At 39.4% G+C, this 27,504-nt stretch overlaps 1 protein-coding gene and 1 pseudogene across 1 annotated transcript in view; one reads left to right on the plus strand and one right to left on the minus strand.

Annotated features, from left to right (window-relative positions):
• Window positions 1-27,504, minus strand: part of SND1 (staphylococcal nuclease and tudor domain containing 1) — a 418,687-nt gene that overhangs the window by 311,734 nt on the left and 79,449 nt on the right. The gene's annotated exons all lie outside the window — the stretch shown is intronic.
• Window positions 17,336-18,789, plus strand: LOC107537339 (keratin, type II cytoskeletal 8 pseudogene; annotated as a pseudogene).

Genomic DNA, 27,504 nt, shown 5'->3' on the forward strand with positions numbered 1-27,504 from the left:
ACTTAACCTTTCCAAGCTTCAGTTTCCTGACATGCAAAATGAAGATAATAAAATCTTCACCTGATAGGGCTTTAGCTTTGTGTGGAATCAATTACAAAGCGCAGGAAAACTCTCAACCAGTGCCTTGCACAGGGTAAATATGCAAAATGATATGTTCTAACTATCGCTGCTACCAGTTATGCACTTCTATCAAGTTATGCACTTCCCAATCCTCAAACAACTTTCCTGCTCTGAATTTCATTGGTGGTCTGGTCTCTGTGCCTCTCCTAAAACACTTTTATTCCACCCTGCATTGTCTTTATTTTATTTTATCTTGACTCATCCACCCTCCATCCCCATCTACTTTCAGGAACATCTTTGTACCACCTCAGTAACTAATAAAACCCTGAAAAATATTTAAGTTCTATAGAGTATGCCAGAGAAATACCTAGGCAACAACTGAAGCTTGAATGAACATTATTGTATGGGTTAATGACCTGGTAATCACCGCCTGCCATCCTGCTCTCTGGTGAAGGTGAGTGGCATGAAGCTAGATGGCCAGACAGGCCAAGAGGTCCCAAAGCATTTCCATTTCCCTCCATTCAGAAGGGCGCCTCTACATAAATGCTTCAACTTAGAGGAGACACTAATGTGCTTCTGTGGAATTCTGCCATCTCCAATCCATAAATATCCTTATCAGGAACAGTCCGAAACAATTTAATTCATTACAGGCTGAGAGTTTAAAAACCAAGAGAGAATTAAGCAATGTACAATCAAGTATTGGGCTACAGAAGGGCACTGTTCCATTTAATACAGCTGTCTCAATAGTAAAAAGGAACACAGAAGATACGAGGCAATACATACTATAAAACTGCATGTAAAATATATACAAAAACAATAAAAACCTGCCAGCATTATACAGGAAAAGACAGGACATTTTGAAGAACACTACTCAGCAACAAGGTATACAGAATAAACAGAACTGGGCAAGGAATATAAGTAAACTGGTCAGCATATACCTAACAAAAGAGATACCAAGTAGGACTGCCAGAAACGGGAAGTAACCAGAATTAATTGGATGTGTTGCTAGAGAGCCCTCAGAATTCAGCAATAACTCAGAAATCTAAAATGAAGTCACCCTGTAATGGCACAAAGAATTTAACAGAGCCGGGCAAGGATGTTTATCTCCCCCCTAGGAGAAGAGCAGATGCCTGCTTGACCTGTGGACAGGCTTCTGGCTAGTCACCAACCTGAGAAAGCCGAGTTCAGTTGTTCAGCATTGCCAATTCTTAAAAATATCCATCAAGTGCTCTCAGCTTCTAGAAACAAACCCAAGCCCTCCCTCTTGATCACTATTAAAACTGTGTGTCTGCAGTTGACATTTTCACTGGCAATATAAAGACCTTGTCTATTGGCCCTGGATGGATAGCTCAGTTGGTTAGAGCATTGTACCAATATGCCAAGGTTGCAGGTCCGATCCCCAGTTAGGGCGCATACATGAATCAACCAATGATTGCATAAATAACTATTTAATTCATTACAGGCTGTTTCTCTCTCTAGACACTTCTCTCTTCCCCTTCCTCTCTTTCTTTAAAATCAATAAATTTAATAAATAAAAGACCTTGCATATTCCCTTCAACCTCCTATTACCTATATGAGTCTTATGGGTTTTACTTCTCCAGATGCAGTTCCTTATAAATTCCAGAGGTGCAATGAAGACAAAGAATTTGCCTCACATATGTATTAAGCTTATTAGAATAAAACTGTATTTCTCAAAGAGAAAGACTTGAGATGGAGGGGTGAAGGGTAGGGATTTAAATATTGTTAGCTGTCTATCCATCAAAAAACCTTAATTTCAAACTGTTCCTGGTCCTAGACGATGCATCTGCCCATCCTAAAGCTCTTCTGTTTGTGCAAAATGACAATAAAGTGATTTTCAAGGGTACTTTTCACTATACACAATTTTTATCTCATACTCTGACCTTAGACTCTAATCTCCAATAGGATATAATTCTACTGTAAATTGTCATTCTGATGTTTAAATAAAAAACCACAACTCCCCTATATTTCATTGGCTACGAGAATATGAATACCATCTATACAAGTTTGAAACCAGAGAAAAATGGCCCTTCCAACCACAAGAGCATGCACACGAAGACAAGACTCATCTCCTGCAAATCTTCAGTTAGCTTTTTTCATTTAAAAATACTCCTCAATTATCAAGAACACTTGGTTGTTCCGTAATGGAACCCCTAATTATTCTATTCAGATGGCTACACTAACAAGGCCACAATCATAAAACAAGAGATTATGGACTGTACACCAAGAGGTCCCCAATTCAAATCAGGGTACCCCCTCCAAAGAGGAAGGAAGGGAGGGAAGATTATGAACCTAAATGACAAAGTAAAAATTGGATGACCCTTCTGAGACACTGAGCATACCCAGGACAATTATTTGTATCTCTAATGTCTTCATAATGTTCTCACCATGGAGGTGACAGACTGTTAATGAGGTGCTGAAAGATAAACAGGGCAGCCCATCTTCCATGCTTTGTTCCTTGGGGCTACATATGGAATAAAGGGGAAGATGATGAACTGTTAAGAAATTACGTTTTACATAGTACCTAGACTGCAATTGATCCTGCAGCTGTGTTTATTCTGAACTTCCCCATTTATACATCAAAACCAATGCTTCTAGACCTATAAACTGCAGGTTTTGAATGCAATTGAAAACAAATACTGATGAACCATACATGTATGACTTTACTCTGACCTAGGATATGTCCAAATAATAGAATTAAAGGAAACAAATATGAACTGCTGGTGATTCCTTAGAATGAGGGGAAAAAGGAAGTGCTTGGCATTAAGAACCCTACATGCCACCATCACCCAGAAACTTGTCTTCTGTGTCTCCAGCATTGATCACCAAAGACAGCTAATAGATTGTTAGAATCATTATTAGACCCTCACTAGCAGAGTCCAATTACAGAGAGAAAACCCAGCTATTTCAGCTAAACATTCATTCCAATGGAAAAAATAGTGTCTTCTTAATCACTTTCATTATCAAAACAGACTCCCTGCTGGAGCCTTTTAATTGGAAGTCTACCATTTTAGAGACATTTTTATTTTATCAAGCTATATTGACAGGGGCAATAGAAATAGCTTCTAGCTCCTAGCTTCGCATCTCTCAAATATGTGATGGCATCTGTAGTGACCCACTGGGGGGAAAAAAACCAAAATACACAGAGAGACTAGGATAAGAAGCTGGGCCCCTAGCATGCAAGCATCTGGTTAGAAATCTCACCAAGTTGGGAACCAGCCTGTCTCCCTTTCATCTCTGCTATGTTAAGAGGAGGGAAGAAGGGGAACAGCATCACACTTATTTTCTATCTATAAAATGTCCCAAAGATAAAGGGATGTCATGTACTAACAAATGAAGAAATATCAGAAAAATCATTGATTTGTGTGAGAAGATGAATAGTTTTGCATGCTAGACATTGTGTACCCAAGATACATGTCTCTCTCACACACTCTCTAAACCTATAGGATGCCACAGTGTTATTGCCATGAGCCATATTTTGTTATTTACAGAGGCTATAAAAGTACACAGCGCTTTACAAACCACAGAACATAGGCAATGGAGCCTGGAGGAACTCAGCCTAAATTAGACATGGACAGAGTGGTGAGAGAAAAAGGAAAATATTTAGTTGCACCAAATTCTTGGCAAGAATAATTTTGAAACGCAGTCAGAAAGGGACTATTAAGCCCCGATCTATAGGAAAGTTCACACAAACCAGAATCAACCCATCAGTAATCCAAAGCCTTAACTCTTGAAGGCAAAGAGTGGTATCATCATAGCAATTCTATGGCAATTTCCGCCTTTGGCATTAAACATGAATTTGGTTTTCCAGTCATATGGTGCCAAGTTCATTCTCCAAGTAATATTAAAGTGTAAATACTGAATAAACACCCAAATGCTTAGGAAAGGCAAGAAAAATGGATCAAAAGTAATCTTATTGGTGCCAGATGGGTGCTATACTTACCAGGGTGATCACTTTATAAGGTATATAAATGTCTAAGAACCATGCTGTACACCTGAAACTAATAAAATATTGTTTGTTAACTGTAATTGAAAAATACAATTTTTTAAATGGTCAAGCCCACTTTTTTAAAAAAAGTGATCTTATAATGGGCCTGGGAGAGCTGCAAACATAAATTATATTAAGTTTAGCCATTATAAGCTATGGTTACACAATTCTCATCAACTAAGGGAGCTGTCAATTCCTTTACCCTCCTAGATAAGTGAAAGATTTGAGCTCCAAAAAGGTATACAGGAATTTCCAAGACACACAGAACTGAAACACAAGAAATTCTCTCCATCGAGAGAACACATAAAAAGTTGTAAATGTCTGGGAACACAACTCAATGAGCCATGGCTCAGAAAGTCCTTAACTTTGAATTAAATTTTAAGGTAGGTCCTTAATTTAGTGCTCTCTGTATTTACCAGAGATTCAGCACAATGGACAGATAGGTGTTAGCATTGAGCTTTATTGATTATAAAAGCCATGATGCTGTCACACAATTTTGTAATGTATTATTATTCCCATTTTGCAGGGAGCTCAAGGGTCTTTCTCAAATACATGGCAGGTGTCTGGGAAAGACATGAACCAGGCCATCAGAATACTCATTACAAATACTTTCCTGATGGCCTCTTTATTTTAACACACCGCCATAAATAGTCAAAACCAGTCAGGCTCATTTTACTAAACGCAAATCAAAACTGCTCAGGAGTTGACTATGAAATAGAAATTAGAAATTGCCTGTGGAATCCCTTGGCCTCTGAGTTCACCGAGGGTACACACAACGAGGTTTCTTAGTGCTACTTTTCTATAATGTAAACTACTTGACAGTCCAATGTTTTCGCCATATGTTCTTAGATATCCTTTGTAGCCAATATTGAAAAGAATCACCTATCTGATTCTGATGGGCTTTTCATAAAATTCTCTTTAGTCTCCCAAAGAGCACGATACCAATTCACTACAAAATCAGGCTTTAATCTCCTCCCATTCATCAACATTGACACCAACCCCCTTTTCTCTATTCAAAGGGGAAACCATCTGCAATAGTTCTACCCGATTTCCCCAGGAATTTTAGCTTCAACTGCCTGGTTTCTGAACCCTCAGCAATGGGAGCAATTTACCTCGATCGACTTCACCAGTCACTGTTGCAATTTAGCTAAGACATTTCCCAGGGGCCCATTAGAAAAGGTTCCAATTTGAAAAACACACATCTGATCCTACAAACCAGTTCTGGAAATACCATTTGGTACCAACTTACAAATTATTCTTTTTCTGATCCCAAATCCTTCACTTCAACACAAAAATGCAGAAAGGAAATTTCAAAAAACCCCAAAAACACAGGAGTTTTGAAAATTTGCTCAAATATACAAACATTAAAGAACATTCTGATAAAAATCACAGCCTGCTACATGCACGGGTTCTGACTGGTTCTGTTCTGTTAATCAACTCTATACCAAGCAAACAAGATGGCAGCCTAGGGCAAAAGAAGCCTTCCGCAGCATCTGCAATACAGCAACATCAGAAACCTAATGAAAATGTGAAGTTCTTCCAGAGTTAAGGACTATGAAAAGCCAAATAGCCCTATTAAAGTACTTCACACATGTGCACACATTGCACCTACTCAATGGAACTAACCAAAAGAAATGTGAAAGTACATATCATGTAGGAATGGGCAAAAAGGGTGGGGTGAGAGAGCTCTTCTAGCAAAAGAAATGAAACACTTTTATAATATCAATAGGTAAAAAATAAATTGCAACCTTCAGATTACTGTTGTGAAAGCCGTAATAATCAGGTTGGAATTAACTGCTATCCCATAAATAATTACATCATTACTTGAAATTAGACTTAATAGGCTTTGTCAATATATTTTAGTAGGTCTCAGTCTGCTTTTCTAGAATACTGGTACTTCTGAAACAGAATGCAGAAAAAGTGTCACCTAAAATCATACTCAACAGCGAAAAACTAAAATCGTTTCCCTTAAGATCGGGGACAAGACAGGATGTCCACTTTCACCACTCTGATTCAACATAGTACTCAAAGTCCTAGCCACAGGAATCAGACAAGAAGAAGAAATAAAAGGCATCCAACTTGAAAAGAAAGAAGTAAAACTCTCATTATTTGCAGATAACATGATACTGTATATAGCGAACACTAAAGATTCCACCAAAAAACTACTAGAACTGATAAGCAAATTAGTAAAGTAGCAAGATACAAAATAAATATTCAGAAATCAGTTGCATTTTTTTTATACACCAATAATGAACTATCAGAAAGGGAAACAGAGAACAATCTCATTTACAACTGCCTCAAAAATAAAATAAAATACCTAAAAATAAATTTAACCAAGAAGGTAAAAGACCTGTACTTGAAAAACTATGACACTGAAGAAAGAAACTGAAGACGACACAAAGAAATGAAAGCATATACCGCACTCATGGATAGGAAGGATTAACAGCATAAAATGTACATTCTATAGATTCAAGACAACTTCTATCAAAATACCAATTACATTTTTCACAGAAGTAGTGCAAATAATCCAAAAATTTATATGGAACCACAAAAGGCCACTAATAGCCACAGCAACCTTAAGAAGAACAAAGTTAGGGAAAAAATGTCATCATCACTTAAAAATGATGTTACCAAAAAGTAACTTAATAAACTGAATACTCTCAGTTTGGGATTTTTACCCATAAGTTGTTTTTTTTTTAATAAAAAAGAGTATTCACTATCAAGTGTCAAATATCAATAAATCAATGAACCAATATCAAGCTACTCTTACTATTACATTACTATTAATAGAATGACTACTTTGGTGCACAAATATACTTAATGTTATGTAAGTTACATATATTTCCTAGCTGGAGAATTATCCCGAATTAAAATGACAGCATTAAGTATTTTTATGTACCACGAGTTCTAGTATTTCTGCCACCTGAACATGTTTGGGAGCCAATGCTATTATTTATCAAACTTAATGGTGGCAAAATACCAAATGCTCAGAAAAACAATTCACACTATTACATATTAAACAAGGGACTCAGAGGATACACAATTCTAGATGCAGTACTTCTGTTCTCTGACAACAGGGGTAGGCTAAAAATGCCAGGGATTTCTTATCTTCCCTAAGTATAAAGAGAGTGTATTTGCTCTTTCAGGCTAGTACTTTCATCTAAGTCTCAACTGTAAGAGAACAAAATAAGAGGACTGTCAGAAGATACTGATTTACTGATGGCACCTTTTCTTTATCAACAGCACCATCCACAATCTATAGCCACACGCATATCAAGTCAAGATTTCTACAGGGTTTGAGTAATACATTCAAGGTGGTTCATAATGTCACCTGGGAAATATTGTTTTACAGCAGCAATTCTCAAAATGTAGGCCAAAGACCCCTGCACCTGTCTTTTCCTCCCTTTCCAGCTATTTATGTGTGTGAGGCTAAAATTTCTTCCAATTTTTCAACCAAAGTAACATAAAACAAAAAAAATGAGAAGCAGGTAATAGGATTCCAACTGTCTTCTACTAAGCCACACATCAAATAGATTTGCCAAAAAAGACACACATCTATTGCCAAAAAAAAGTAGTATCACTGGTAATTTTTTGGGGGGAAAATAGTTATTTTTCATAAAAACCTATCTGTATTAATATATAACAGGCTTGCTATTTTTTTAATTAAATATTTTATAATGTCTCAGTTTTATTTCTAATACAGTATGTACCAACAGATAATTATTCCACATTAACAAAAACTCTTTGGGTCCTCAATAATTATTTTTAGTAATATGCTGGAGTCCTCAAATCAAATGTTTGAGAACCACTATTTTAGAGGAACTCAAGAGATAAACTATAGTTATTGACAACATAAGAAAGGCCCAATGCAGGAGAGCATTAATGTGAAGGTTCCTCATCAAAAATCATCTTTGTAAATAGGAGGTTCATTCATATAAACAAATCTGGTTTAAAAAAAAAGTAAAGGAAATTAAAATGAAAAAATTCACTCTACTATTTATTCAAACACAATTGTTTAACCTTGCTCTAAAAACAGTTCCTTTTCATTTTACTCTATGCTCATGTTTTTCTACAATTATAATTGTAGTACAAATAGAATGACCTTTGACATTTTGTTCACTTAATACTGTAACTGAAATAATCATCCCAGCAGACATATAATCTTTCTAAATTTGGTAGATACAAAATTGGAATGCATAGTTATATATAAGTAAAAATTCAAACTGTACACTCAATACTTCTACACTGTACTAAAAGTAATAATTCAATTTTTAAAACTCTTAGTGGACCATGGATATTACAGTATTTACTTCACTTACCCCTGATTTTGACTATTTAGACTATTTCTACTTTTTCTGAGCTTGTGCTACAGTTAACAAATTGGCAAATTAGTTTACCTGTTTTTACTTATGTAGACACATTTGTGTAATTAAAATTAACTATGTATGAAAAGTTTCATTTCACAGAAAAGTTTTCTGTATGTATTACTATAATTTAAAATTTATATTGAACAGGTTTAGTACACATGTGCATTCACCAGTCACTGCCAGTAAACAAATATACATGGCTGGGGCGTGGCTGAGCACACATGGAATTTTTGACAGGAGTTAAAACTGCTGCAGAAAGTCATGCCAGGAGACAACAGAGCCAATTACAGAGCTCAATCAGTGTGATCACGTGCTATTCATTCACCAAACACTGTTTAAAACTGGTGACTATTGGATTTAAATATGTAGACTATAGTTGTAGATATATAATATTTATTTATGTCAGCAAAATTACTACAGTGTTTTTTCCAACATATGGTCTATTCACTAAAATTTGTTAAAAATAATAGTGAATTAATAACAAAAGTAACCTGTTCATTTAATTATAAGCAAATCTTGGTTAAAAGCATTTTAAAATTAATAAGGTATTAATTTTCACATATGACATATGAACTGGAAATTTTGTGCATGAAATCCAAAGTCCTTAAATCAAGGTCCACAATATTGAGGGTTTACTGAACTGTGATAAAGATTATCCACAAATTATGAAGCCACCCACATCTTTTAGCCAATTTGACTGCTTGGACCCAACAGCAAAGGATAGGATGCCAACTGCAGATCTAATTTCTTTCACAATTATTCTTTGAAAATAAAATGAAGAGAAATTTACAACTGTGAAACAGTTCAACTTAGAAGTTAGTTAGGAGTGCCAAGCCTTCTTCAGAGAGTCAGTATCATGTGTCAAGCCTAACTTGGGGATCGGTCATAGTTGTAGATATAAAGTCCAGGACAAAGTCTTCTCTGCCAAACTAAGCTGCTTGAAACATTTAGGTTACTGTTATGCACTCAACTGTGTCTCCCCAAATTCATATGTTGAACCTCAGAATCTGACTTTATTTGGAGACAGGACCTTTTAAGAGGTAATTAAGTTGAAATGAGGATAGCAGGGTGGGCCCTCATCTGACTGGTAAGGAGTCCTTATAAGAAGAGGAGGTTAGAAAGACACCATGGTCACACATGTACAGAGAGGGATGACCATGTGAAGAGGAATCAGAGTGTAGTGACCTGCAAGCCAAGGAGGAAAGCCTCAGAAGAAACCCAACCCAACACCACCTTAATCTTGAACTTCTAGCCTCCAGAACTGAGTATATAAATTTCTGTTATTTAAGGCATTTAGTCTATGCTAGTTTGCTAGGGCTGCCTTTATAACGTAATATGGTTATCTGACCCCTGAGGATATTTCCCTGCTCTTCCTGATCTAGGTCAAATCCTTCCATGCACAGATAATGAAATCAAGCTCTGTGAGGTTAGAGTTTTCACCTGTGCCCAAAAAACAAGTAATTAGAAGAACAAGGGAGAGAATCTACATCTCATACCAAAGCTCTTTCCTTCATATTACAAGAGTAATGATAAATGAGAGTCCCAGATATTTCTGAACATCAATAGCAAAGGCCTACAATTTAATCTTAAATCAATTAATTTCTGGAACACAATTCTTGAGGATGCTCAATCATAGCCAGTAGTTTTGAACAACAACGTACTGAGATACGAACCTTTGAAGACTACTATAACAATTGTACCTGCTATGCAAAAAATGTGCCTTCAAAGAAAAACTGGATCGTTTAAAAAGACACAAGGGCTCTGAACAAATAAAACGAAAGAGGAAGCTAAATTTAACAGCTTTCAAGGAAAAATGCTGTAAAGAATGAGGTCAAATGAGCAGTAAGACCAGACAGATGCTAGTTGCTAATTGTGGCTAAAGAAAATTAATCAAAACTAGAACTTTCAGGTTATCAAAGGTGAAGACTTACACAGGATGGGCGAGATCACTGAGTATTACAGAACAGTTTAAATATGACTAAATGTTTATTTTAAATGTCTATGTCTCTGTAAATCCTCTATCCTTGGCATGTTAAGTATTTTTTGGCTTAGCTCTCCTTCCTTAGTTGATACTTTCTCAGTTAATCAAGGATATCAAGTATCCCAAAATAAACCAGATGAGATGGTGGCCAACAGCTTTTTTTTTTCCCCCCACCTTGAAAATAAAAAATAATCCACAAAACTATAGCTGGTCAAATGATCACACTGGACAGTGCTAGTTACGAAGCCCTCAGGTCTAGAGATTTGCTTTAATAAAGAAATTTAAATATATCTGATAAAAGCGCTTTCTTCCCCCAAACCTTCATCTTCCGAAGGAAGGAAGGAAGGAAGGAAGGAAGGAAGGAAGGAAGGAAGGAAGGAAGGAAGGAAGGAGGGAGGGAGGGAGGGAGGGAGGGAGGGAGGGAGGGAGGGAGGGAGGGAGGGAGGGAGGAAGATAGATGTGTTTGAGGACAGTTAAAACTTAGTTGAAGGGAAGCTGAATTATAATTAGAGGCAGGCAAAATATTCACAGTTCCAGCATGCTAATCTTATACTTGATGGCCAAAATGGTAGTGGTGGGTGGCCTAGAAAACCATATGGAGATACAATGAAAACAGTGATTTCCAGAAGTCCTAGTTAAGGTATATATGGAGAGCAATAAACCACTTGAAATCTATTTTTGAAATCTTTTTGTACTTTTTAAATGTGCTCTAAAAATTATTGTGCTATAAAAGGAAATTCCAATGACGTACAAATTTGTTCAGAATAAGGTCTGCAATTAAAATGCAGTTTCTAGTTCATCAAGTCCATGTTGTTACAATACCAGCAATTAGTAAATGCCTGGACACACAGAGTGGTCTCAATTCTTGAAGGTATGAAGAAACAACTAAAGAAAGGGGAAGCTATTAAACAAAAAGCGAGCAATTCAAATAATTATTAGATACAGATAATAAGGTAAAAAGAGTTTTTTTGCAGAGACTTGTCCCTTAATAATGGCAAAGAGAGGAGAGAATGACAAAAAATAGAAGAGAGGTGCCTTTGAGACTCTTATAAAGTTATACATTAACCTCTTGACTAATTTTTCTTATTGTCATGTATGCACATAGCTGACTGTCCTTGGCAAAACTAGGAAACTTTAGCCCTGGCTGGTGCTACTCAGTGCTTCGAGCATCAGCCCTTGCACCAAAAGGTCAAGGGTTCAATCCCTAGCCCCAGTCAGGGCACGTGCAGGAGGCAACTAATCGATGTCTCTCTCACATCTATCTGTCTCACATCTATCTCTCTCTTACCTCTCTCTCTTCTCCTCCCCACCCCCCAACTCCCTTCCACTCTCTCTAAAAATCAATGGAAAAAATATCCTTTGGTGAGGATTAACAAACAAAAAATGCTAGGAAAGTTTAAAATTAACAGTGTTAAAGTCAAACAATTACTTTCCCTTTAATTAGCTATGAGCAGGTGATCAGATTTCTCTAGAAAATAAAAAAACATAGGAATGTTTATTAAATGTTCCCTGTGTATTATCTTATTCAAACTCATTTACTACACAACAAAGAAAAGTCATAGTTTTTGTTTGTTTGTTTTTTTATTATGTTTTTCTTGATTTCAGAGAGAGAAAGGGAGAGGGAGAGAGAGAGAGAGAAACATCAATGATGAATCACTGACCGGCTGCCTCCTGCACGCCCCCCACTGGGGACCGAGTCCAAAACCCACGCATGTGCCCTGACCAGGAATCGAACTGCAATCTCCTGGATCCTAGGTCAATGCTCAACAGGCTAAGCAACGCCAGCCGGGCAAGAAAAGTCATTGTTTTAATGCCTATTTTAAAAATTCAAAAACAGATTTAAATTTAGTTGTCCTCTTAATGTCTCAGAACTAGTGGTAGGCTAATTTCAGGCACAAACTAGCCAAATCCTTTAAAGTCCATTCCTTTCCCATTCATTAACAGGTTTTGAGTAATAAATACACGGCACAGATTAATACAACTGTAAAGTCAAAAAAGCTCAAATCCATCCACATTCACCTGCCCTATGACCCAACCAACACCGTTCCTAGGTATACTATTTCTCCTAGGAGAAAAAAATGTGTATGTCCACCAAAAGGCATATACAAGAATGTGCATTAGCATGTTTATCATACTAGATCCAAGCTGGTAACAATCTAATTGTCAATTAATAAAAAAATGGCTACACAAAAAATAGTTTATTCATATGATGAAATATTATCCTCAAAAGAAAAGAACCACTACTGACATAAGGAAACAGCATGAATAAATCTCACAAGTATGATTGCATGAAAAAACCTAGACATAGCCCTGCCAGTATGGCTCAGCAGTTGAGCATCGACTTACGATCCAGGAGATTGAGGTTTGATTCCCAATCAGGGCACATGCCTGGGTTGTGGGCTGGGTCCCCAGTGGGGGACGTGCAGGAGGTAGCCAGTCAATGACTCTCTCATCATTAATGTTTCTCTCTCTCTCCCCCTCTCTTCCTCTCCGAAATCAATAAAGATTTTTTTTTTTTTTTTTAAAAACTAGACACAAAAGGGTACCCAATGTATGATTCCATTCAATGAAGCTCAGAATAGGCAGAGCTAATCAATAACGGACATCAGAAGAGTGGTTACCACAAGATATAAAGTCTGGGAATACCAATATTCTATGTTGACCTGGGTTGTAGATAAAGGGCATATACATACCTAAAAATTCATCAAGATGTATACTTAAGATTACTATACCTTATATACATGTCTAGATGTTTAACCTCAATAAAAAAAGTTTCTTTAAAAAAAGCTTTCAGAAAGTGGCAAAGATAAGCAGAGTAATACCATTTACCTTCAAACGAAGAATAACTTTTATTAGTACTGGGAGTATAATCTGGAAAGTATTTGAAATTTGTACCACTATGTAAACATATTGCTATTTCTGACAGCAGCTGGCAATTCTACCTCTTAAAAGAAGAATGAAGACAAAATGGAAAACATATCAACAACTATTCTCTAGTTTATGATTGTTTTTTAATTATACAAAATGCACTTACAGAACTTACCTGCAGTCACACACCGCACCCCCTGATCTCCTTCAAAACAACACACATTCTGAAGTATATAAGCTGCTACTAAAGCAGATGTTGTGAGGGAGGTACCAGGGAGAGAGGAAAGGAGAGCTAATAAGCAGCAACATCACAATTGTTGGGGTGCAAACAGTGAATGATACTACTTGCTGTTTTAGATTTACTAAGATTTTTTAAGTGGCTTTTTTTTATGCCAGTGCTCTAAATTCTAGATTATCTACTGCATTAAGTTGGAACAGTTTATAGCCTGCACTAAATGCCTGCATGTTGGTGGACACACAAATGATAAGAGCCTGCTACACTGCTACATTCCTTACCCAGTGTCTTGAAAGAAGCAGCCCATTGTTACTATCTCTGAAGCTCTGAAATTATCCCAACATCTATGTATTCTTACAGATTCTGAAACTCCCATAGTTCTTATGCTGGATCATTTTCCACGCTGGGAACAACTCTCTCAGAATCCAGAATCAGATTACACAGAGTTCATAGGAAACCTCTTTCTTATCTACCTAGATTAACATAGTTTCTCTTGGGTGATGAATTCTTCTCATAAACATAGTTAATAAATTCTAGTCAACAACCCAAGATGCAACTATCTAAAATTGTCAAGTTCATATACAAGAACATGAGAATTTGAAATTAAGACAGATCAGAGACCATAAAAATATAATCCATCTCCTCATAGGGCCCAGCACTCCCCCAAAGGAAGACAGAACTCTAGGCAGATTTAAGACAAAAGCTCTTTTAGTGGTAATTGGTTTGTAAAAAGCAAAAGTTTATCTACTGCCCACTGGCATTTATCAGCACTAATACTTCGAAAGCTAATGCAAGGGCTCATTTCATTTGAGCTGCATAAATCCCTGAAGATTCCTAAGTATTTTTCAATTCAAATTCAAATGAATACAGGACAAACGGAAATACCAAACGCTGTTTCTTGAAAAATAAGCAATTCTCGTTGCCAAACCCAGAATCCAAGTCTTTGCGGGGTAGCGTACTCCTGTATTTGTGTATAATACTCCTACTTGCATACTACACTGTAATCCCATTAGCACCAGGCTTAAATTAATAAAATTGTTTATCTTGTCAGCTTGTGTTACACGTTGTACAAACTTGTTAGATAATCAGCAGAGGCATGACAATTCATTATCCTACAGGGAGCCAGTCTGAAATCAGCAGCTTCCGCTTTCTGACAGAGCCACCACATCAAATGACAGCAGCATTTGCAGCAGCTTGATGTACCCTCTGAAGGGCACAAACACGGCAACTCAGCATACATCTTACTGTTCACCAGCAGCAAGAGAGATTTTATATTTCACTCCCAGATACAAAGTGCCTACGGCTGCCCGGAATCAGCAGAACTATATTTTGAGAAGTCTGTTAAACAAGACAGATTGGACTTCTTTTTTCCTGGTCCTCAGAATGGCTGTCAAGGGTAAAAGATGTGGTCAGTGGATTTTAACATCAGCACCTGGCTTATATCAAACCACCAAATGTTACTCTTCTCCAGCAAGGATGGGAGAAGGGAGGAAGAGCAATGAACCTTTCCTGAACAGCAGAGCTTCCTTTTGGTTCAGCTTTGATCAGATGCCTCCATACTACAACTGCACAGAGGTAGGCATTTAGTTGTCGCTCCACTGGCTGTGGAAAAACGAGATGTTATTCCTCTTGGGCTCCATGTTCCCCAATATAAGCAATACTGCATAGAATTATGTTAGCATAAATCTACTCAGTTATTTCAGGTAACAGGAAGTAGATGTCAGTTATAAAACATATTTCCTGGTGTCATTTACTCAAAATACAAATTGGTGGCAGATGGAAGAACAATATTCCAATTGTTTTTTGTAGGTTACAGAGATCACCCTTACAACTCAGCCCCGGAGCTAAGTACAGCTATGCAAATCAGAACAAGTCCATAGACTCAAGGGGATTTAATCAGGTTGAAAAGAAATTAAGTTTTTTGAAAAAGTGAAAATAAGACCCATAACTTATATACTATATTCCCTTAGGGTTTTAATGCTTATGGTTATTGATCCAACAGACCAGTGAAATTTTTGCAGGCCAAAAGTAGTTTTCAACTTGTCTTCCCAAAGTAAATAAATATGGGTTCCCCATTTGGGGCTGGATAAATCCGGCCATCCATCAAGTATGTGGCATTGTTACAAATACTGTCTGTCTCTCTCTGTGAGAAGATAATAATCTCCCACCTCACTGTGAGACTTTGCCAAGTGGTTCATAGAGCCCTTCCTTGAGGAAGGATTATACATCCCTGTCCTGGTGAGTTTGGGAGTGGCCAATGAAATCAGACTGAGTCAGCTCTTGGCGCCATGTCTCTCTCTCTTCCCTCCACTATGATATTGGTAAGATCCCAGATAATGAATGATCCATCGCCGTGAGTCCCAAAGAGAAGACAACATGAGGCAGAACCACAGCCTACCTGTGATGGATACAGGAACAAGAAATAAACTGCTATTGTTAGAAGCCACTGAGCTTTTGTTCAAGTGGACTAAATAAAGGCTATAGGAAATTTGGTCCTACCAAGGATACTGATACTACAGTGAAAAACAAAAAAATATCCAGTAAGAGAAGATAGAATCTTCCAAAGTATGATGGCTCCCTTTAGGAAAGCAAAATTCTTTTACTCTACTTGACCTCCTCAACCTGAGACCTATTTTCACTCAAGAAAATAATCTATAAAATTACAACAGTAAAATCATTTTCTATTCTCAACACAGAAAATATCATGGTGCAAAATGACACATCATATTCAAAGGCTAGTATCTGTTTTATCTTCCTCTGCTTTCTACCTTGCTACTAGACCCAATTCACTTCTAATTGATAAATCTACTTTGGGCTAAATGTGAATAAAATATGAATAAATAGGCTCTGAGTATTCAAAGGGTTTCCACTGAAAGCTAATTTTTAGGAAGATATCTATTTTGGCTCTTCAGGAGTCAAAATTTTACTTTGTCACTGCGATCTGGATAAGTGAGGTATGACAAAGGTAACCATTAAGCAGGAATCAACTGTTACAAAATTGTATTAGCCATGCAAGGTTCAAGAGATAAGATATAACAAGAGCTGAAGCTCTTGACATTTCAGAGTCAAAAAATATTCTTCAGCCTGGCCTGCGTGGCTCAGTGGTTGAGCATCTATGAATCAGGAGATCACAGTTCGATTCCCGGTCAGGGCACATGCCAGGGTTGTGGGCTCGATCCCTAGTAGGGGGCATGCAGTAGGCAGCTGATCAATGACTTTCTCTCATCATTGATGTTTCTATCTCTCTCTCCCTTCCTCTCTCTGAAATCAATAAAATATATTTTTTAAAAAAAATTCTTCAGAGTCCTAAGAAGGCAAGATACAACAATTAGTACCTTAATGAACATAATGGGAGGAGGAAACTCCACAGATCAGACTGTCCCACCTTACTCTGTTTATACTTTATGGATTTTCTGCCAAATAATCGCATTTTCAGAAATGAGGTGCACTATGCATCTAGGCACCCTAGGAGTCTTTCTTGTCCTACCCCCAACCCAGACAGGGGGAGAAGGGATTTTTTCAATTACAAAAAAGTTTAAGAAAAATCAGCATCTCAATTTTCATGCCTAACACACCTACAAACAACATCTGGCTCCCCGCATCCAAGGCTCCAACAAGCCTATTGTGCACTACCGCTGCTCTTCGAGAGATTCAAGTTCACTGTTTTCTATTATCATTATGGCTTAGTAAAAATTTCCACTCAGATTTACCCTCCCAAGAACACAGAGTACTCCAGGAAGAATTTAAACACATCATTCTGACAAGCAGCTTTTTGGTTCCTTCTTAAATCTGTTTGGTTCAGTCTCCTCTCCTCCACCATGTCCACTAGGGTGACCCAGAAGGCCTACAGGGTGTCCACCTCTGGCCCTGGGGCCTTCAGCAGCTGCTCGTACTCAAGTGGGCTTGGCACCCGCATCAGCTTGTCCCTTGTCCCTTTCTCCGGTGGGCAGCGGCTACCGGGTTGGCCAGGGCACCAACATGAGTCTGGCCGGGGTTATGGCGGGGCTGGGAGTATGGGGAGCATCACAGCTCTCCAAGTGAACCAGAGCCTGCTGAGCCCCTTGAAGCTGGAGGTGGACCCTAACATCCAGACGGTGCGCAACCAGGAGGAGGAGCAGATCAAGACCCTCAACGACAAGTTTGCTTCCTTCATCGATAAGGTGCGGAGCCTGGAGCAGCAGAATAAGATCTGGAGACCGAATGGAACCTCCTGCAGCAGCAAAAGTCGATGCACAGTAACATGGACAACACGTCGAGAGCTACATCAACAACCTTCGATGGCAGTTGGACAGGCTGGCCCAGGAGAAACTGAGGCTAGAGGCAGAGTTTGGCAACATGCAGGGGCTGGTGGAGGACCTGAATCAGTATGAGGATGAGATCAGCAAGCGCAGAGATGGAGAATGAACTTGTCCTCATCAAGAATGGCATGGGTGAAGCTCACATGAACAAGGTGGAGCTGGAGTCCCACCTGGAAGGGCTGACCAATGAGATCACCTTCTACAGGCAGCTGTATGAAGAGGAGGTTTGCAAACTGCAGTCCCAGATCTCTGACACACCCGTGCTCCTGTCCATGGATAACAACCGTTCCCTGGACCAGGGCGGCATCATAGCCAAGGTCAAGGCCCAGTATGAGGAGATCACCAACTGCAGCTGGGTCAAGGCTCAGACCATGTACCAGATCAAGTATGAGAAGCTGCAGACGTTGGCTGGGAAGCACAGGGATGACCTGCGCCGCACAAAAACTGAGATTTCTAAGATGAACCGGAACATCAGCCAATTCCAGGCTGAGATTGAGGGCCTCAAAGGCCAGGGGGCTTCCCTGGAGGCAGCAGTTGCTGATGCTGAGCAGCATGGCGAGTTGGCCATCAAGGACACTCAGGCCAAGGTGGCTAAGCTGGAAGCTGCTATGAGTAAGGCCAAGCAGGACATGGCCTGGCAGCTGTACGAGTACCAGGAACTCATGAATGTCAAGCTGACCCTGGACATGGAGATCGCCACCTACAGGAAGCTGCTGGAGGGTGAGGAGAACCCCCTGGAGTCTGGGATACAGAACACAAGTATCCACACCAAGACTACCAGCGGCTACTCAGGTGTGCTGAGCCCATCTTATGGGAACCCCAACTATGGCATGGGCTTCCAGGCCAACTTGGGCTCTGGTGGGAGCTCTGGCTCCTTTAGCTGTACCAGCTCCTCCAAGATGGTGGTTGTGAAGAAGATTGAGACCCAAAATGGGGAGCTTGTGTCTGAATCATCTGATGTCCTGCCCAAGTGAATGACTACTGTGGTCCCTCCTGTCCTCCAAGCCTGCAGGAAAGGAGCTGTGCAGGAAAGCGGCGAGCACAGGAGACCTGCCTGAGGCTCAGCCTCAGTCCTCAGCTCACCCTTGGGGTGGGGGAGTTTACTGCCAGGGGGAACACCTTTTTCCTATGTTCTCAAAAGCCAAATCAAGTTTGTTTTCCCCAAAATGAAGTCTCAGCTGGCTCAGCCAACACTAAAAACAAACAAACAAACAAACACATCGTTCTGAACCCAGTCTCTTCTACACCAAATTCTGAGTTAAGACACTTGACAGGAATTCATTACCCAGGAGCAGGCACTGAAACTTTGGCCATCTGCAGCTCTAAATGGGGATGCTATTTGTCCCTTAAAAAGCTAGGAGTGAGTTTGATCACCGGGTCAATACCATGTTTGTCTCCAAGAGGCCAAACCACACAAACAAGTTTAGGAAAAAACAAAAACCTACAGCACCTGATCAATGCTAAGCCAGCTGCTTTTGAAGAGACACTCCTGAGATGGCAACAGAAGAAAAAGAGGCCAAGTCAGATAGAGGTCAATACCCAACACCTTATGCCAGAGGGCCAGCAAACTTCCACCCATCAGCCAAATCTCACTTGCCATTCAATTTAGAAACCACAAGGAAAAGCAGACTGAAAACCATTCTTTCAATTTATATGGAGACCATCATAACCAGTACAATTCCTACTGGAATACGCTCTACCCTAGGAGGTTGACAAAAAGGAGAAAACGAGAAGGAGAGATGCTACAAGGCTACATCCATCCAACAACACGGCTGACTTAGCTGGATCCCAGCCAACACCCGGCCCCACTGATCAGATATTCACAGAGCAGCAAGTAGAAAGGAAGGGGAGTAGGCAAGCACCAGCCTTGCACTCAGATGCTACTTGTGATTCAGGCAACAGCTGCACACTGGGTAATGCTCCGAGAGCAGTCAGCTGGGGAACCACTGGGCCTCGTCCTAAGAGCTCCGGCTGCAAACCCGCACACACTATTTGGAAAGCCAATTGCCCATGACCAGAACAGTGTCCAGAGGGTGCTGAGGAAGCAGGGAATGCAAGAGGGTCATTTGTTCATAACAATCCTGGAAAACTGCAAGGTCTCTCCTTGTTTTCCAAATCCTGCCTTAGCCAAGCATTTGCCAGAGCAGGGATATTGCTGTGAGTGACACAAAACCCCACACCATTATCTTTCAAACAAATGAGGACATTGAGGCCAGTCTCTCTAGAAAGAATGTCCCTAGACCAAATGAAGTCTATAACCTAAAATTCCCTCTGCGAAGTTCATTTTTTAAAAACCATTAAATTAGTCTCCCTTGGGAAACCTTCCCCATTCTAACCCATCCCTCAAACCACGTATGTAAAACCAGGTGAAATACCGGGGGTGGTACAGAGAGGCTGATATGAGCAGTGCCCAAGCAGCAAGGAAGGCTTCCACAGCTCATCTGATGTTCTAAACAATGCATACCATTAAACTGCCCTAGTGTGTGGGCTATTAGACACCAAATGTCTCGTGTAAACAGAGCCAAGCCAAGATCTTAAAGCTACCTAGAGAAGCTAAGTGCTTCTTTTGAACCAAGTGTGAATACTTATAACCTGAAGTCTAGGTAGGCTTTTGCTCCTTTCAATAAGAAAGGGGAGACTGACTGGGTCTTGACAAAAAATGCTGCCACAGCAATGAAATGCCAACACCACTTACAATACATTTGTTTGTTTGTACTGTCTAATTCTTCAAATTGGCCTCAGTAATATCAACAAAGCACCCGGAATGATCTACCCCATTAGAGCCACTGGTAAACCAGAAAATGTCTACCAACACAGGTAAAGTACACAGTTTCATTATCCACACCTGAGAATGGAGGCTCTTAAATGGAAGGGAAGAAATGTATGGAGTCTAGACACTAGTACAAATCCATCTTTTAAGAGAAATTTCCTACATTATACTTTTGAGTTTCTGCCTGTCTCCGGTTTGGGGAATAAGGGGGTAGGTGGCGGCGATGTCCTTTACTTGTCAAAATTCTCTAACAAAGTAGCCTCAAACTATAGGTCTAAAATCCCTTATCTACAACCGTGAACTCCAGAAAGCTCTAAAAACCAAAAGATTGTTTTCATTAACACATTGGATAGTAAAATTTAACCTAATTTGAACATATTTGCTGCAAAACTCACATGAACAGATGTGAGATTAAAGTTATCATCCCATTTAGTGTGAATATTCATTTCACTGCAAATATATTAATGTATTTAATTATGGGGTTGCTATCCACAGCCCCGCTGAGGATGGGATGCAATTAATATACCATACCTATACTATATAACCTACCTAAAAACCCAAAAACTTCTGAATTCAGAAACATGTGACCCTAAGGATTTCTGTCAAGGGATTATGGGCCTGTATTTCCTAATCTTCCTCATTACTCCCATCAGTAGCCAGCTCTGAGTCTTCCCACTCATGGGAACCAGCATGTGGAATGCCCCAAAACCCTCCAACCCAAGCCTCAAGGCTTCAAAACTTAACCTTTGACCCATCTGCAGCAAGTGGAACCCTTCGCTGGATTAACAATAATCTTCTATGCAGATGACTTAAAAATTTTTTGCTGCCACGCACATTTTGTCTAGCTGCGCCTCACATAGTTCTAACTCTCTGCTTGAATATCCCCGCCTGTAGGTTGTGCAAACTTGTCTGAAGCTGACCTTCTGTGGTCACCCAGTCTCCCAAAACCAGCTCTACTTCCACTTACCTATTTTTAACTAAATTCTTACTCCCTGGATCAAACTATTAAATCTCTATTGACAAAATATATATCCACTGATCTACAACTTAACTATCCCCTCCCAAATTTAATTCATCAATAAACCTTGCTGACTCTTCCTGGCATGAATGTTCTTGCATCCTTTCCTTTTCTGTGTCCACTACCTGAATTCAGACTCTACATACCACCCATGTATGCCTGTACCTTTCACTCGCCTACCTTTCCAGTCCTGCTAAAAAGCCATTTCTTCTCTTGAACCATCCCACCCCATCTTGAAACACTTTCTCCTGCCTCTTAATAACTACAGCAATTTCTAACAATCCACTTGTACAGTCTTTATAAAATTATATTTTACTGAAATAGGAATGTTTTTTAAGACACTTCTTTTTTCAAAACTTTTTTTTTTTTTTAATCCTCACCCAAGGACATCTTCTCCACAGCTTTTCAGAGAGAGTGAAAGGGGGAAGGAGGAAGGGAGAGAGAGACATAGAGAGAAAGGGAGGGAGGGAAAGAGAAACATTGATGTGAGAGAGACACATCAATTAGTTGCCTCCCACACGTGCCCCAACTGGGGCCAGGGATCAAGCCTGCAACTGAGGTACGTGCCCTTGGCTAAAATCGAATCTGGACCCTTCAGTTCACAGGCCAGCACCTAACCACTGAGCCAAACCAGCTAGGGCTTTTTTAAACTTTTTGTGTGTTTAAGCTTATTGCTCAATTAGGTAATTTAGAGGAAGAAGGCATTTAGACTTTTTTCTATTCTCACCAGATACTTAGATTAATTCTCACACATACTATTAGGGTATCTTGATTTTAAAATTACTTCTGCCACGTATCAGAGAGTTAGCAGACTTCGTGGTTACCACTTCAGACAAATAACTGCCAGCATACACCTGGCTGGTGTGGTTATGGCCCAGTACCCAAAGGGGATGGCAGTGCTCTAGAAGTATAGTGTCATGCACACCAGCTTTGCTCACAGGGATCATTCTAAAAAATGGTGCAAAGCCTAGTCAGAGTAATTATATCACCAAGTATTATGATCTGTTCGCATGGATTCAGAAAGCAGGAGACATCAGCATGAAGATACCTCGATTAGGACTGGAAGAGGGGGGCAGCGCACAGACACAGTTCAGTCAAGATGGAATGACTCTCATGAGTGCCAAATTCTCACTTTAATATCCTGTTTTCATGCAAGCCTGTGTTTCCATTGGGCCCAAAACAAGGTCAAAGAAATAGGTGAGTACAACATTGACTTGGGCAGTTGATAACCAAACATATAAGATATTAAAAAAAGCCAAGATGTTTCCTAATCCAAAGCTATAAAACACATAAATAAACACAATAAAACCATTGAGAGCAAGGGATATGGAAAGGGGATAATAAATACATTTGGGCCATCATACAAAAATATATTAATTCTTTAATTATCAAGATATATTGTTCACTCCTGTTGTCTTATAACATACAGTTTCTTCCTAAATAAAAGAATTGGCATAAAATAAAAGGCAAAGAAAAGATAGAAAGCCCAAGTAAGTGACAATACAACATGGTGACACTGATAATGGAAAGGCACCAGTCAGTTGTAGCTAAAGTACTGCTAAAAACTATTACAGTGGCATGTCCTAAAAAATTACTCCTTGTAAGAAAACACCACGCTGTGGGCCTATACAAACAAGAGTCATTTCCTCAAACCACTGATGTTCACTATTGTCAAGTATGTCAACCAGGCTCTGATAACTGCCGTTAGTTAAAAAAAAATTTTTTTCCTAAGGATCCTCCAGACTGAACAATGAAGTTTTTGGATTATCTGACTCCAAATTCCCTCCAAGACTATAGTTAGAGAAACCATTTGTATTCAGAGAATGCATTCTCCCAGAACCATCCCTCGACACCCAATGCCAATTCTTTGGAACACCCTGTGAGCCTGGAACAGAAACAATGAATTATGGTAATTGGCCATGTTAGTACAAGTGTTGGTGATCTACATGAGTGAAAACAGAAGCAAAAATTATTTCAAGTCCATGATTCCTCTGAGAGACAAGGGCAAGGGCAGGAACTGAGTCCTTTCTACAGCCACATATGCTATTTATATCCAAAGCATAAGATACAGGGCTTTTGACAATTCATTTCATGATAGGGCACACCAACATATCTGTAATTTTCAAAGGAACAGAGATGTTTGTCACTTTGAAGAGCGTGGCCAACCTGAAAAGTTGCCCTGCAAATCACATTTTCCCTTCATTTTTATGTATAAAGTCTAACTCTGCCATTCAAGCTGCATCCTCCACATACACAGGCGATCAAAAAACACCTTAAGTGCACCTAATGCAAAGTCATTCCTAAAGTGTTTATTCAATGATTCCAGCTAAGTTTCTTAAAAGTTACTTTAATACCAAAGAAAACATAGAACGAAATGTGCTGACAAAGTACAGAGCACTTTGCCTCCAAGTCATATGAACACTCCATTGTCAAACTTTACTATCAGCACAGGCTGACTCACTCACCTGCTAAGATGGAATATTAGCAGCCTTTGGTAGCCATTTCTGCAACACACTGACCACAGGCTCAAAATAGCCAGGCACTGCTCTGCACTGAAGACGAAGAGACACCAGACATCAATACAGCCACATAAGCCAGGGCATAAGTAGGTAATGTTTTACTACCAAAGCCAGGCATCAGTTGTCTATCCTGAAACAGCACTGCATGCGAAGGATGAATGTTCACACGATGAAAGGAATAGTATGAAAAGGCCAGCCACATAAAGCAATCGGAACCACCTCCCAATGAAATAAGGCACAGAAAGTTGAGACAGAGGGAGACTTTCCCTCTCCCAGCAATGTGTCTGTGTTTCCACTCTTCCCTTCCACTTCTCCTGCCCTCCTCTGATAAGTCTGTGACACCACAAACAGATTTCTCATTTACACATTCACTGGTTCCTGCTATACACTCCCACCTCAAATCACAATCCCCAGAGTTTGAGGCACAACAATCCTTTGTTATGAAAATGAATGTAAGACCACAAGGGTTAAGGCTCAAAAGCTAGTTTAGCAGACAAGAAAGAGCTGAATAAAATGTGTAAGAAAATTAAATTAAGACTTCTGCCTGATTCTGTACGACAGTGATATGGTCAAAACTATTTCTAAAATTGCAATGCATCACGATGGCTATGACTGAAGCAAAGAAAAAAGGTATTTCTAAAGATGCATGATTCTCAACCCTAAACCTCTGCAGGACATATTAAGTCCCTTATTTCATCTTTTCCCCAAATCTTCACAGTTGAGTAAGAACTTTTTACCTATAAAGGATGAGTGTCTTTCTACTTATCAAGGACATTTAAAAAATTAACTTACCATTTTTTAATTAGTTTAAGGCTCTTGGAATTGATCTTCCTAAATATCAGTTTATGAACATAATAGTTTAACAAAAGAATTGCTGCTCAGCATTACATAATTTGCAAGATACAAATGAGAGAACACTTAAGAGACAAATCAGTTGCGCCTCAGAATTTACTCCAAGTGGCCATCTAAGCATTCAGGGGAGTTATAAATACGTTTTTATAAATGGGAGAATTTATTATCTCTCCAAACTCTCTCTTCCCACTATTTATTTTGCACCCTTTAAGAAACCATTTTTCTTTCTGCACCTATACTTCTTAACTTACAGAAAGGGGGCCCCAATCAGAAGTCATCATCTGACAAAGGACTTTATCAAATACATTATTTTCTTGAACACAAGAATGGGAAGAGATGACCACAGGTGATTCCTTTGAGAGAAGACATAAGACAGCTAAGGGGAAATTAGCACATCATCATTTACATACTCACATGGGAACCGGAATGGTCCAGTTCAAAATGTTTCTTGAGCAGGACAGGCCGAGAGGCACAGAAGAAAGTATCCTATCAGGCAATACCTTTACTTCACACTCACCATACAGGGAACAACTCTAACCTTGGCCATGCCTGGATATACAAGAATGAAAACTGACTTAATTAGCAAATGAGTGTTTATCATAAGAGTACACTACTTTTTAAAAATATCATAATTTCCATACACAAAAGGAAACAAACATAAGTAGAGAATGCCACCAAAAAGAACAAAATGGATTAAAAGGACATGAACAGGAGCCTAAGTATATTTAGCACACCTTCAATATATATTAATTATAAATATAGATCTTCCCTAAATCAGTGTTAATTGCAAAGGGAATATTCATGACCACTTTGCTAAATAAACAGATGTCTGACTAAACTTACAACTAATCACCATCATGAAAGATATATCATATTCTATCATTAAAAATCACCATATACAAACTTAATTTAAAAGGGGTTTTTATAGCAGGTCTTAAATTCTTCATTAGAACCAGCATCATTACATCTTTGAAAACATTTGTATGTATGTGAAATTTACATACCTGTTAATAAAAGACAGGTGCAAGGCCTGGGAAATGAAATAGGACCTAACATCAGGTGAGAATTCCACCACTAAAGCCACCGTGTTTGCCTTGGCCAATTTCAATAAGAAAACTACTCAAAATTACAATATGATCAAGCTGTGAAACAATTCAAGAATAAGAATACATGGTTTAAAAAACACCCTCCCTTAAAAAAGTCAACATTACTTCCTCCTAAGAGCCAGAAACCATAAATCATGAACTTTCTCCTGAGGAATGAGGTGGCCATCTCAAGCTCACAGTCAGCACTGGAACCTTCAGACTTAACTCAAGCTGTTCTCTTTAAAATATGGCTCTAGAGCTTTTTACAAAAAACAGCTTCCAGAAGGGGCAGGTTAAAAAGATGGCAGTGAGGGCAGAGGAGACAAGAGGAAGAAAGAGGGTGCTGACCTTTAAATGTACAGACACCAAAAGGCCGGGGGCTATTTTGCTAGAAAGTAAAAACATCACCCTCCTGGAATCAGAGTAGTGACAGTAAATGCCTGCTGACATTCAGCGAAATGACAAGAGCTGCCTGAGGAAAGGCCTTCACAAAATGTCTAGGTGAAAAGCAGAGCTTCAAGGAAAAACACGTTGCAGGTTCTTGTACACTGCAAAGGCAGCTCTCCAAATTGAAGCCATACAACTAACTAACAAGCAACACCTTGCAGGTTCACGGGGCTCTTGACCAACTTAAAATTCAGTTCCACCCCTAGCGTATGAAGCTCTCCATCAATCTTTCAGAGATCCATCTTCTTTCTCTCTTTTCCCAAAGAAGAAAGCTAAACTGTTGTACGGATATGATGTTGGCTCCTGCAACACTGGATTTGACTGAAGGGATTTAAACAAACGAAAAAAAGAGACAAACCCCTGAAGGAAGAATACAATTTGAGGATGGGGGATTAAACATGCATTTCCTCCACAACCCTGCCCAGTGATAGAGTCTCTGAATGGCCTGTGTCTGGGTTTCTACCTCATGAGAGGTACAAGCAGGAAGAATGCCAGAATCCAAGCGGTAAAAAACAAGTCAATCCAAGTGGTAAAAAACAGGTCAAACATGATCTCTTTCCATTGAATCCCTACAGCACTGGGTTGTATCCCTCCCGGCATGTAGCATATGCTGCCTTGTTTAACATGTGCGTGAGTTATTCCCACCACCAGACTGAACATCTGACAGTGAGGGCTTCATCTTCCACACCTTTGTAGCCCTCCTCACTCCCAACATGATACAACACTCAAAGTAAGGGCGAAGTAACCACCTGAAGAACGATACTGCTAGAAAATGACTAGACACTGAAAACATTCCTGTGACCCACTTTCATACAAGAAAAAAATACATGCCCAGTTGGTGTGGCTCAGCTGTTGAGCACTGACCTATGATCCAGGAGATTGCGGTTCAATTCCTGGTCAAGGCACATGCCCGGGTTTCGGGCTCGATCCCCTGTGGGAGCGTGCAGGAGGCAGCCAATCAATGACTGACTCATCATTGATGTTTCTATCACTCCCTC

Source organism: Miniopterus natalensis, chromosome 10 (genome assembly GCF_054644295.1).
Source record: "Miniopterus natalensis isolate mMinNat1 chromosome 10, mMinNat1.hap1, whole genome shotgun sequence".
NCBI classification, from domain to species: domain Eukaryota; kingdom Metazoa; phylum Chordata; class Mammalia; order Chiroptera; family Miniopteridae; genus Miniopterus; species Miniopterus natalensis.